This window comes from Pollachius pollachius (genome assembly GCF_949987615.1).
Source record: "Pollachius pollachius genome assembly, chromosome: 13".
Lineage (NCBI taxonomy): Eukaryota > Metazoa > Chordata > Actinopteri > Gadiformes > Gadidae > Pollachius > Pollachius pollachius.
Window position 1 is genome coordinate 5,103,103 of NC_136946.1, and position 13,113 is coordinate 5,116,215.

Consider the following 13,113-nt stretch of genomic DNA (forward strand, 5'->3'; position numbering starts at 1 on the left):
GAACGGCATCGCTTGTCACTCCCCCTCATCCCCCACGCGCCGCAGCCCCCATCCTCCTACTTGAGGGTGACGTCATCGCCACATTGAGCGCATTGTTTCATTTCGAGTAGCAACTAAACGCTTTTCTGGGGAAGAGTGAATTGTAAACGTATCCCTTCGCATTTTTTCCTCCGTGCGTATTTTGTTACTTGGCCGTGTTTTACGCAGGGTGGGTGAACTCCACGGAGCTTGTAGCCCGAGGGAAAGGATGGTGGGTGCTTGAGAAGCTAAACGTTTAATTGGAGAGGAGTGCTGCGTTGCAAGCACAGCAATTAAAGTGCTAATGTGACAAAAGTTAAACACTTTGAATGTGCTGAAGTAACACAATAATATTGTTCGAGTCTAACCAGGGAAATACTTAACGAGACGCGCAGCATAGCCATTACCAACGCAACGCGGTATATAACGTCTGCAAGTCTAAACCATAGCATCTGTGTTTGTCTGCAGTCCCAGATGATCTCATCCTAACAACACCGTATGAACCAAATGGAGAAGTTGTGAGCTCTTATTATACTGCAGAGTAGAGAGGATGTCAGTCAAGTGTGACCACAGATGAACTACGACTACGAAGAATACACGCAGCCCTCTCGAGAAGTGTCACCTCCATTATGTACTGAGAAACACGGAAGGCCTGCGCCTCTCTCGCTCATTCTCCTACTCTTGCTTATTCTCTCACTCGCTGTCTCGTTCTGCTTTTATGTTGCGTCGAGTTTTTCGCTTTGCTGCTCGAGCAAACATTTTGCAAGTCTTGTTGCAGTGCAGTCAGTGTTGAGGAATATAAAGGTCAAGGCACTCTAGTGAACTGTCACAGAAAAGAACAAACACATTTGGTTGGTTATTAAGTCAAACAAAACAAGTTACTGACTATGCCTGGCCTGTTTTTTTATTCTTTTTTTTTAAATTTTTTTTAGTTTAGAATGGAATGGAATGATCACACAGTTATGCTTATTTTTGATGTACAGGCCTACGACTTGGATGTGAAAAACCATCTCGACATCATCAACACTCTCTCTCTCTATCCCAGGACTACTTTCTCTGAGGACGTCCCCGTGGCGGAGGTATACATGAGATCCGGCATATGACACACATCAAGTGAGCCCAGACTACTTTCTCTGAGGACGTCCCCGTGGCGGAGGGATACGTGAGACCCGGCAGATGACACACAGCAGGTGAGCCGTCCCAAACAAGAAAAAGCAACCAAACAACATCAATCTTGAGTGAGTGGGCCTACCTCTTTGAATAAGCTTGTGGCTACCGGGGGGGAAGGCCGGGGGGGGGGGTGGTCGTTTACATTGTAAAATGAAAAAGGAGAGGGAGGTGTGCGGGGTGCCTTTAATTAGCCCGCCTTTGAAGTGCATCTGAGCTCTAATTAGCATCCCCTGTTTATTTATTTATCACGATAAAGAGAGGACCCCCCCCCCCCCCCCCCTCTCTCTCGCGGGCCCCTCGCCCCCCCGCCCCCAAGGGCCCCGGGACCAGTCATATCCCTCCTCGCACACCAGGGCTGAACATCTGTGATGAGGGGCAGAGCGTGGGTACGAATCCCGCTCTGCCAGCAACATAAGCTGTAGTGGTGGAGGGCCCCTGGTGTTGTGCTCAGCCGAGGGGGTGACTGATTGTGTCTGCTGCTGCACCTGTTTCCTTTGACGCTCTCACGCACGCACACACACACACACACACACACACACACGTAGGCACACACAAAGCAGTTTTTTGTTGTTGCTCTCTTTTCTCTGTGGTGCCGGTTGAGAAGAAAGGAGGTCAGAAAAACATGGTTAAGGAAATGTTTTGGGCTCTTGAGTTAATCAGTTGCTGTTGAATTGTTCGCTGTGTGTGTGTGTGTGTGTGTGTGTGTGTGTGTGTGTTTGTCGTTGGGGTAGCATCGCTGCGGTTAGCTTCAGTGTTGTGCGTTTTCAAAGCTGTGTGTTGCTAAGCCTGAAATGAAGATATCTGTTTTTAAATCCATTACACAATCGTCAAAACGAGCGTGTTACACCAACAGGTAAAATAATGTGTGACGGTTAGGTTATTTTGGTCCATTCAGGCTTCTGTACCTCTGGTCTCCATGACCACGGTCACCTTGGCAGCCATGGTGTGTACTTGGTCAGTCACCCACACCTACTGTATAACTACTGGGGTCGGAGTTCAATGTCGATTCCGCATTTCAGCACGGAAAATCGAAGTGGTTTAATTATCTATTTATGCGCTTTTAATTTGTTGGGGCTCTTTCCACCAAAGCATCCTACAATCATGTGTATTTCTGTTACACACATGTCATGAAGGAGCAGGTAGAGGTTTAGGGCATCTTGCTCTAAGATTCCCCCTAGGTAGACTGAGGACATCAGGGTTTGAACCCAGAACCTCTCTGCTGGGAGTCTTGACACCGTAACCAGTACACCACCTCGTTCCCCCTCCTGACAGTAATGGTTCCAGTGAAAGCCGAGCGGCGCAGCGTACGCCTCCGACACGTCGATCGGGCGGCTTGGGTTGCGTGATCCTCCCCTTAGCGGTGACCCGTGCGGCCGTGACCTCTGACCTCTCAGTATTGACGGGGCTTGAGCATATGTCTTCTATAAGTAGAGATCACAGTGCCGTGACATGCAGGGCTCAAGCCCCAAAGCTAGGCCTCTGCCCCTGGACAGCTCACTTCCCCCCCCTGGGAGGACCTCCAGAGCCAGTAGGGTACCGCGGTGGTAGAATCGGCCCCAACAACAGCTCCTCTGTGTGGGGCTGAGCGGCCCGGGCGGACCCCTCTCTCCCTCCCTCCCTCCCTCCATCACTCCATCCACCCAAACCAGACCCCAGTGTGAATGAGTCTCTCACACTATCGCCGACGGAGCCGTGTCAGATTTACGGGCTCCCCTGAACCTCCCCTGGCCCTGTGTCGCTCCGCTAGGCAGACCGTGGCGTTAACACCGCTGTGGTGACAGGGTTCGATTCCCAACGGGGGAGCCAACCCCTTAGCAGGGCACCAGGCGCTCACTTAAGGTAAGACACTTAAGAGAGAGACACTTCAGATGGAAGCGTCCACCAAGCAGCAGTTATCTATACATCGATCTATCTACGCATCTATCTATCCGTCTCTCTCCACTGCTGAGACACCCTCCCCCTTTTCGCCGTGCTCTGACTCCCGCTCTCGTCGTGACCTTTGAACCCCCCCCCCCCCCCCCTCGTGCCCCAGTGGCTTGGCAGCGAGTGCTGGAATGCGTGTTGCACCCCCAGAGAAAGGCCAGCGCAGGCAGGAGTTATGGGTCGGAACACACCGCAGGGGTCATGGAGATGTGGAGGGGGGGTGATGATGTTGTTGTAGCAGCGGACCCTTTTCGTAACATCCATCCTCTTCAGGAAAACCCCAAAGTAATGAGGTGGTCCCGTCAGGCTGACAATGGGGCGGCGGACAGGGCCTGTTGTCCACGGTTGTCTCTGAGCCGCGGCGTCACCGGTAAATCACCAGGGTTTGAGGTGGAGTTGGGCTTTGTGGGGGAGGAGAGGAGAGGGGTGGAGGGGAGGAGAGGAGAGGAGAGGAGAGGAGAGGAGAGGAGAGAGGAGAGGAGAGGGGAGACGACTTGCGGTTGCTCTGGTGAGCTACTTGGAACGGGACTGATGTGAGGCCCGAGCGTACCTCTGTTTACCGTTCCACTGCTCGTAAAAGTCTAGGTATTTCTTCTCGTGTAGGCACACACACACAAACACGAACAGACACACACACACACACACACAAACACACACTAACACACACACACACACAAACACAGTGCATGTGCGTGCGTAGGCACACCCACAGATAGACACACATGCACGCACACATATCCAGATACAAGCAGGTAGGCACTCGCACACACAGATATACACAGATATACGCACACACAACCAGATACACACGCATGCAGGCAGACACAAGCAGGAAACACACACACACACACACACACACACACACGTAGGCACACACACAGATATACATGCACACACACGTAGGCACACACCCACACAGATACAAACACACACTCTAGTTGTATCTCTTAATGAAACTGTTATCGGCCCAGTCCCCTGTCCGTCTACCACGGACTTCACCCCCCGGCTCTGAATCCCTCTTCAGAGTCCTTTTTAAGAACTCAATCTCTGCCTTCTTCTAATGTTCTGGCCTTAACCAAACATGTCTGCCCAGAGCAACGAGGCGCTGCACTTTACTGCGTCTGTCGCCGTGTTTTAACAGGACAACGTCTCGCTCAGCCTCGCTCCTGTGAATGAGAGACGGGGCTGTGAGTCGAAACAGTGCCGACTCTGTGGTCCCTCCACCGCAAAACAAGCGCTCCCGATCCCTGCCGGTACCCCCACACGATCGCTGGTAATGGGAGCGATTTTTTATTTTGAGAGTGTGATTGTCGCCGTGGGTCGTCGTTACCCAGCCACCTGAAAAGGTCCTTGTCCCGGACTGAAGCGGGGGCTTTGTCTCTGAGGTGGGGGGTGGGGGGGGGGGGGGGGGGGGGGGGGGGGGGGGGGTACGTGATCGGGTGCAGCGAAAACAAGGCTGTAAAAGTGGCTATTAGACTTTGATTGTGCTGCGCAAGTAAACACGGCTACGCTGCATGTGAATTACTACGACTGGGTTCAATGTTCACTTTCTCTCTCTCTCTCGCTCTCTCTATCTCTCTCTCTCGTTCTTTCGTTCTCTCTCTTTCGTTTCGTTCTTTCGTTCTCTCGCTCGCATGTTCTCACGTACTTGCTCTCTCTCGCTCTCTCTCTTTCGACCTCTCACCCTCTCGGTTTCTCACCCGCTCGCTCGCTCTCTTGCCCTCTCTCTCGTGCTCTCTCGCTCTCGCTTCCTTCCCTCTCTCTCTCTCGTTTTCTCTCTTACCCTCTCTCTCTCTCATTCTCTCTCCCGTTTTCTCTCTTGTTCTCTCTCTCTTACCCTCTCGCTCTCTCGTTCTCTCCCCTTCCCTCTCTCTCTCTCGCTCTCTCTCTCTCTCTCTCTCTCGCTCTCTCTCTCTCTCTTCTCCCCCCCCCCCCCCCCCCCCCCCTCTCTCTCTGCTGTTGGGTCCCCTCTCCCTGTGAGTGATTGGCTCTGGGTTGGTGTAGGTCGCTGGTGCTGCACCGGCCCTCCATCATCCTGTCAGCCTGCTGCAGCAGCAGCTAGCGGCGGCGCGGGGCCAGGCGCTAGCGTTCACACGCCCCAGAGCGCGGCCCGGGCTCTGGCTGGTTCTGAATCAGAAACCAAGGACTGTTTGAAACCGAGCTAAAACCACACAGTGAGACGTAGTCACATCTTTAGAGCATCGTATCGTTAAGTCCCAGGACGTCTTTGGGTGCTGCGGAAAAGCGCTATATAAAACGAATGCATGATCATCATTATTAGGTTTAACACCTACTGCATCTTTATCAAAGATTTATTTTAGCTTTTTTATTTTTCATGCGTTATGATCGAGTGAGACAGAGAAGAAGGAATGGGAGAGAGAGGACACGCAGCAAAGGACCACGGGCAGGAAGCGAACCCGGGTCGCCGCGTTCAGGACTGGGCCTATAAGGTACTCGCTAAGGTGCATCTTCGGAGAGAGGCGAGAGGGTTTAAGACGTGTTGACCACTGACTAGAAGTATTTGTTTCCTGGACACGGTTTTATGTCCAGGTTATAAAGTCTTCATGTCCGACAACGACAGGCGTCAGTTAGCCTCGGAGGAACGACAATCACATGAGTGGTGGATCATTAACGTCGGCCGGTGTGACGTGTCACCTGACCTGGTCTTCGGCGGCCATTATAAGTCTGACGGTGGTGTTGTTGGGGGTTTTGACGCAGTCTGTGGGGGGAGGGGGGGGGGGGGGGGGGGGGTGGAGGGATGGTTGATAAGGTGTTGACACTTCCCATTCACACCATGGGGAGGTCTTATCTGGTGGAGGACAAGAAAAGGACGCTGGTCGTCGTGGCGACACACGGTCTGTATCCCGCTTCCCCCCTTCTGCACGCACGCACGTGCGCGCGCGTGCGTGCACACACACACACACAAAGCCAGACACACACGAAGCCAGACACAACCTCCACCTGTACTCGAGTCCAAAGTCCTTTACTGGCTTTCTTCGTCTTCTCTCTCGTTGTTACTCCTTATCTTTCTCTTTCTTGGTCTCCCCCGCTCACTTCTCTCTCCCCTCTCTCTGTCTCTCTCCCTCCCTCCCCCCTCCCTCACTCCCTGAAGGAGTGAACGCAGCATTAACTAAGCTAATCCTATGATCACATTAACCACCACTATTGGAAAAGCAATTCGAGGAGTGAAACGGGACACTCCTAAGCTCATCCTGGGAGGGGGAGGACAGCTTGAGTGTTTGTGTGTGTTTTTGTTTTTGTGTGTGTGTGTGTGTGTGTGGTTTTGCATGATTACCTTCCGTTTCTTTCATTTTCGTTGTGTGTGTGTGTGTAATGTGTGTGTGTGTGTGTGCGTGTGTGCGTGACACCGACCAGGTGTCCACAAGTGGTTGTGGGCACCTGTTAGATGTGTGTGATTTAGATGTGTGTGTGCGTTGGCATGTTACATCTGTTCCGTATGAACCGAGGTTGGACTGCTGTGTTTTCAGGACAGACTTCTACAGATGATGGGATGGGATGACTATAGCTGCATACTTGACTAGAAGTCAGATTCGTGCTGGCTAGAGCTACCGAAGAAATTCTCAGCCGACAAACCTCAGCGAACGTTCCGTTAGCCGGAGCAGTGGGGTCGCCCATGGAGACGTGAAACCGGAAATAAATAATGAAAAAAGTCACGCACGCCCGCCTCGAATTTCCGACCAATCAAGCGCAAGTCTTCGACGCATTCCAAAAATCTTGGGAGGTGCGAGGCCTCAGAGGTGCCGAGGACAAAGTTCTCCGAAGTATGCTTCTTTAAATTTTTTCCGTTTTCTCCGCAGTCCCGTCGTTATTGTTCTAGCGACCTCAGCCAAACGTTTCTTTCCGCAAGAAGTACTCTGCCCGCTCAACACTGTGTGTGCTCCGATGCCAACACACTGAAACAGTTAAAGACATTCCCCCCCCCCCCACCCCCACCCATCCCACCACCACACCGGTGTCACATCCAGACAGTTAGCTTAATTTACGAGGCCCAATAAGCCGACTCTAAAGTTGAAGGTTAACCTCAGAGCACAGGAGTGTTTTTTCCCTCTTTCTCCTCTTTATTGGCAGATACCCCGTCTCTCTCCTGTCCGTTTTCTCTTTTCATTCTTTTTTTAACGTGTTTTTATTCCTTGAGCCCGATATGTGTGCGAGAGAATGATTGTGCCTGTAGTGTGTGAGGGAGGGGCCCTAGGGGCCACAGGGGCCCGGGGACAAAGCTGGGAGAGAGGGAGAGAACATGGAGGTTTGTTCTGAGGGGGTTAGGGTGGCTAAGCCCGGCCGGTTATTTATGGAGAGCATCCATCCGTCCTCTGGTGAGCTGTGGGCTCCCGGAGACGCGGGTGGGAATTCTGGGAAATGGGATCTAAAAATGAAGTTTGTACAAGTTTGAACACATACACGGACACGCGTGCACACACAAACCACGAACACACACACTATGCATGCACACACACACGCACGCACGCACGCACGCACACACACACACACACACACACAGACACACACACAAACACACAAGCAAACTTTGCGTACACATACACACACACACAAACACAAACTTTGCACACACACACACACACACACACACACACACACACACACACACACACACACACACACACACACACACACACACACATTCGTGCCGGAGTTGTGTGTGTCAGTACCCTGGAAGTGTTTCTCTGTATTTCTGCCTATTATTGGTAGTATGCGCCTGTCTGCAAAGGTGTCAATTCCTGTTGGTGTGTGGCTTTGTGTTTTGCACGCCTCTATCGGTGCCTGTGTATCCGTCTGTCTACCTCTCTGTCTATCTATCTGCCTGGTCTGCTGTGTGGACCTTCATGTGCGCACACACATACACCTCTGTCCCTGCTGAAAAACGGGGTCCTGTGCCGAGGGGCCGTCAGTGGGTCTGGGCCGGAGATGGATGTCCCCCCGAGCCTCGACAGGTCCGAGATGGCCCCGGAGCAGGTCGAGGCTGCTGTCTGCCGGGCCAGCGACAGGGCCAGGGACCGGGGTGTTGCGCAACCCCAGGCCCAGACTGATGTGATTGTGGCTGTCGAGGAGCTGGCTCCCCCGATCCGTCTGTCTGACTGACGCGCCAGGGGAACTGTGGTTGTCATTGTCAGGAAGGGAGCATCCGTCAGCGTCACATCTGGATCTGGTGTCTCGTTGGCGGGGACACAAGGGGGGCGACACGTCCTGGTGAAATGAGGGGCGACCATTTTGTATTTTTGAGTCACACAAGTTTAATCTATGTAGAAGTGTGGACGCACAACTGAGTTAGCTTTGTGTGTGAATAACAAATGCTCACATGCACACACGCATGCCGTACACACGCGCACACACAGACACAAACACACACACGCACACAGACAAACACACACACACGCGCGCGCGCACACACACACACACACACACACACACACACACACACACACACACACACACACACACACACACACACACACACACACACACACACAGAAAGTCTCACAAACAAAACATACACAAACACACACAGCCACACACACACACACACACACACACACACACACACACACACACACACACAGCCACACACACAGCCACAGTCACAGCCACACACACAGCCACAGCCAGCGTGTGGTGAGCAGTGTTATTCAGTCTCTGCTTCCAGCCATCCGGAGTGGTTTGGAGTGTAACAAGGTTCAGTACCAGGCCTACTCTGTCCCAAGGTGGAGAAACACAACAATGGTCATGGCTAGTTATCGAGGTAAACGTATGGTGGAAGCTAGGTAGCAGACACATTGTCGTGGTTAGGCTAGATAGCAAGCTAAACTTCACCTGGAGCTAGCTAGCAAGCTGCACTTTATGTTAGGTTTAGCTAGCAAGCTAACTTTAAAGGAGGAGATAGCTAGTAGGCTTACCTTCATAGACAAGCTAGATATCAGGTCACTCTTCGGGGTTAGGCTAGCTACTTAGCTAAACTCAATGGGTGAGCAAGGTAACAGACTGTCCTTTACTCATAATGTTAAAAATTTGCTAATATGCTACATGGTGACACTCAACTTAAGGTACAAAAAAATTACAACCGTGTTTTCTTTGTACTATGAGTACTCGTTATTTGATACAATCTTGTAATTCCGATACTGGGTTTAAACTTGATTGCATCGATTATTTTAGAGTTAGTCGCTACTAAAGCCTGACTCCGTCTCTCTGTGGTCGGGTGGCGGTTGTTACTCCACTGTTGAGTTTGGCCTCATCGCAGAGTGAAGCTGTCATGACACGGTATTCACTGGAGGCACCGAAGGAGTCGGGATCAGTTGGAAATCAGGGGGAAAGAAACACAAGGAGAGAGCCGGTGGCATCCGAGCGTGTGCCCTTGAAAACAAGGAAAAGCAATTAAAACCCAGCGCTCTCCGGGGTGAGACGGTGGTAAAGAGTAGGAGTTAAAAGATTAACGACTTACAGAGCCGAACAAAAAATGAACCGAAAAAATAAGGGGATAAGGTCAGAGTTAATGGCGGCGCAAGATGCTCGTTTTCCGGCCCGAAACCGAAGTGTTGTCAATGTCGCTCTGGGCAGCGGCTATGCTCTTGGCGGTATGAATGCTAGCCTGCAGGCTACTGTAGGGAGAGAGCACAGGGCTGGAGTACTGTTGATTTATCGGTTGTTTTTTCAGGGGCTAAGACAAAGATTACTTCATTTCAGCTCTTCGTTGAAGTAATGGGGGTCATGGTTAATTTATATTGCTGTGAAAAGAGAAAAAAAACTGGTAACATGAGATTCTGTGTTTTTCTCCCCTAGCTATTTCCCTCTCTGTCTCCGTCTCTCTCGTATAATATTCAAAGTCTCATAGCCCCCCCCTCTCCCACCCCCGTCCCCCAGTGAAAAGACGAAGCTCTGTCAAAAGCTTGTGTAGAGTTTAAAATACACAGACGTTTAAAAATACCGAACTGAGAGGATTTTCATTCACTTCCCATTTTACAGGACATAGGTGCCAAAAGCACTGGGTACCGCAAGCTTTCTCCCTTCCCCAAGGGAATTTAGAGGGCATTTAGATAGTGACAATTTATCATTAGCATACTTATTAGCTTAAGCGATAAGCGCGAGCATTAGCGATACCAACATTTTCCAGTTTTTTTACATTCTTCTGACTGATTTCGTGCCAACATGGATACATAAACAGTTACTTTAATTAATCAGAATAAGAATCAGAGTCAGAATTGCTTATATTACATCTAACGGTAAAAGTACACTGGAGTAAAATTCTTAGGCTTGGTTTCTCAACAGCCATACACCTCAACATTGCAGCTACAACAATACAAGATAGAATAATAGGAGTAGCACAGGTGGTAGTGGTACCAGCCCCGGTTGATTAAGGCATGTAGAAGACGATGTATTGTTTTACAAAGCCTATACATGCACATACTGCACTGCAAACACTGTAGAGCCACAACCAGACATCTGACACAAGCTGTAAAACCACTCCTCTCTTTAACAGGTGGAAAACCCATTAGCCAAAGCATCGAGAACTGACCGCACATTTTTGTGACAGAATGCAGCTGGGGCAACGGAAAACACATTTCACGACTGTATTCGTTCGCTGTTCGACCGCAAGGCCCGCACTCGACATTTATTAGAGGGAGGAACGGGTTTAATCAGGGGTCCTTTCAGACTCCATGAACAGAACAACCGGAGCCTGACAAAAGACCCCGACGTGTGTTTCTCTCCTCCCCGAGAAATGGAAGAGGTGCAGTTTCAGATTGCTTTTCAGTGTGCATCTCATTCCTGACCCGGTGCCCCCTCCACTGTGAGCCAAATACCTTGGTGTGCAAGTTTAGCCTTCGTAGTGAGGCAGGGCCTGCTTTGAGTTTGTGAATGGCCGGGGATTGGAGGGAGGGCGCTAAATATAGTCCAGGATCATCGAGGCAGTGTATTGTGGCTAGCTAAGGGGTTCCACTCCATTCACATTTACATTTAGGGCGTTTAGCAGACGCTTTAATCCAAAGCGACTTACAATAAGTACATTTGTCAGGAGAAAGAGATTCAATATATCACTTTCGGTACAGTAAGGATGTTCATAGAAACAAGTACCAAGCACTAATTAACAACTGTTAGGTTCCAGACGAAAGGTACTCTGTTTGAATCCTCTGTCCCCACCTGTAGACAATCATGAGTGACATGCCCTAACCACCTACCTACTCATTATATCCAGGCATCTGAATTCACTTTAGGTTGCTTTGGATGAAAGTGTCCTAATGGCAAACTAGTAGTCAGTAGGAGTGACAGTTTAATGTGCATTAGGGAACGTTGTTTATCGTTGTTCTGTGTTCAACGATTTGGTGAGAAAAATCCCGGTAACGATGCAGACGGAAGGAGACACACACACAGACAAAACAAACAAATAAACAAGCCAACACATTCTAGCTTGAGGCCTACATTCATCCAGAGAATATAATATCTGTATTTAGCTGAAAACACTGTTCTGCATTAACACTACCTGAGGCTACACTAACCTACTCAACCTCTCTCTCTGTCTCGCTCTCTCTCCAATCTCTCTCCTCCAGTCGCTTCCTAATCGAGAGAGAAAGAGACAGAGAGCGACTCAAGGAAGCTGACTGAAATACCCCCCCCCCCCTCCCCAGGGTCTCGCCCCTGCCAGTTACCCCCCCCACACACACACACACACACCCACCCTCTCACCCATCCAATCCCTCCCCCCCCACACACACAAATACCCTCTAACCAAACCAATCCCCCCCCCAATACAACCCCTCACTCTCAAGGATCCTCTCTGTGTGCTAGCTCAGCCCTCGCCAGGCTGTCTATTTAGGCCAGGAGAGAGAGAGGGAGGGAGGGAGGGAGGGAGGGAGGGAGGGTAGAACAGAGGAGAGAGGGGGAAGGAGTGAGATGGAGAGAAATAAGTGAGAGAGAAAGAAGGGAGAAAGGAGAGAGACAGGGGAGAGAGGAGAGGGAGGGAGGGAGGGAGGGAAGGAGGGAGGGAGGGTAGAACGAGAGAGAGAGGGAAAAGATGGAGGGAGAGAGGGGAGAGGGAAGGAGTGAGATGGAGAGAAATAAGTGAGAGAGAGAAAGAAGGGAGAAAGGAGAGAGAGAGACGGGGGGGAGAGAGGAGAGGGAGGGAGGGAGGGAGGGAGGGAAGGGAGGGAGGGAGGGTAGAACGAGAGAGAGAGGGAAAAGATGGAGGGAGAGAGGGGAGAGGAAAGGAGTGAGATGGAGAGAAATAAGTGAGAGAAGAGAAAGAAGGGAGAAAGGAGAGAGAGAGACAGGGGGGGGGAGAGAGGAGAGGGAGAGGGAGGGAGAGCAAAATGGGTGAGAGAGAGGGAATGGAGAGGTAGGGGTAGAGAGGAGAGGGAGAGAGAAATAGTGAAAGGCGGGAGGAAGAGGGGGGAGAGAGGAAAGAGAAAGGGGGAGAGCACTATTTGTAAGAAGCCCCTGGAGAGAGCTCCAGCACACGTTCCTCAGGGTTCCATTAGGTCCTCAGATTTATACGCAAGAAACGGGGAGAAAAAAAAAATCGGTAAACGCTTTATTATTATTCTTTTTTTATCCAGACCTCGCCGGGAATAGTCTCTTAGAGTCGGTATGTACGGCTGTCCGTCCGTTGGCCAAGACATTCCTGAGGACTACGGCCCGTCTCGAGACGGCTGGGTTCAGTTGGAAATGTACTGTTTTATTGCCATCATTCCTAAGCTATAACTGCTACTAAATACTGTCCTGTTTTTCCTCTCCAAACATCCAATAATATTTTTGTTGCACCTTAATATATTTTAACAGCACTTTAACTTTACTGTGGAAACAATAAGCCTGGGTCTGCTGTATTTGTGTATGCGTGTGTGATAATCACTGCTCATTGGTTATAATAAACCCCTAGTCACTGACATTAGATTATTCGTAACACACAGCGTGTGTTGTGTGTCTGTTTATTTCCTTTTGGACAATAGATGGTTTCATCAACCTAGATTTCCACGCACGCAC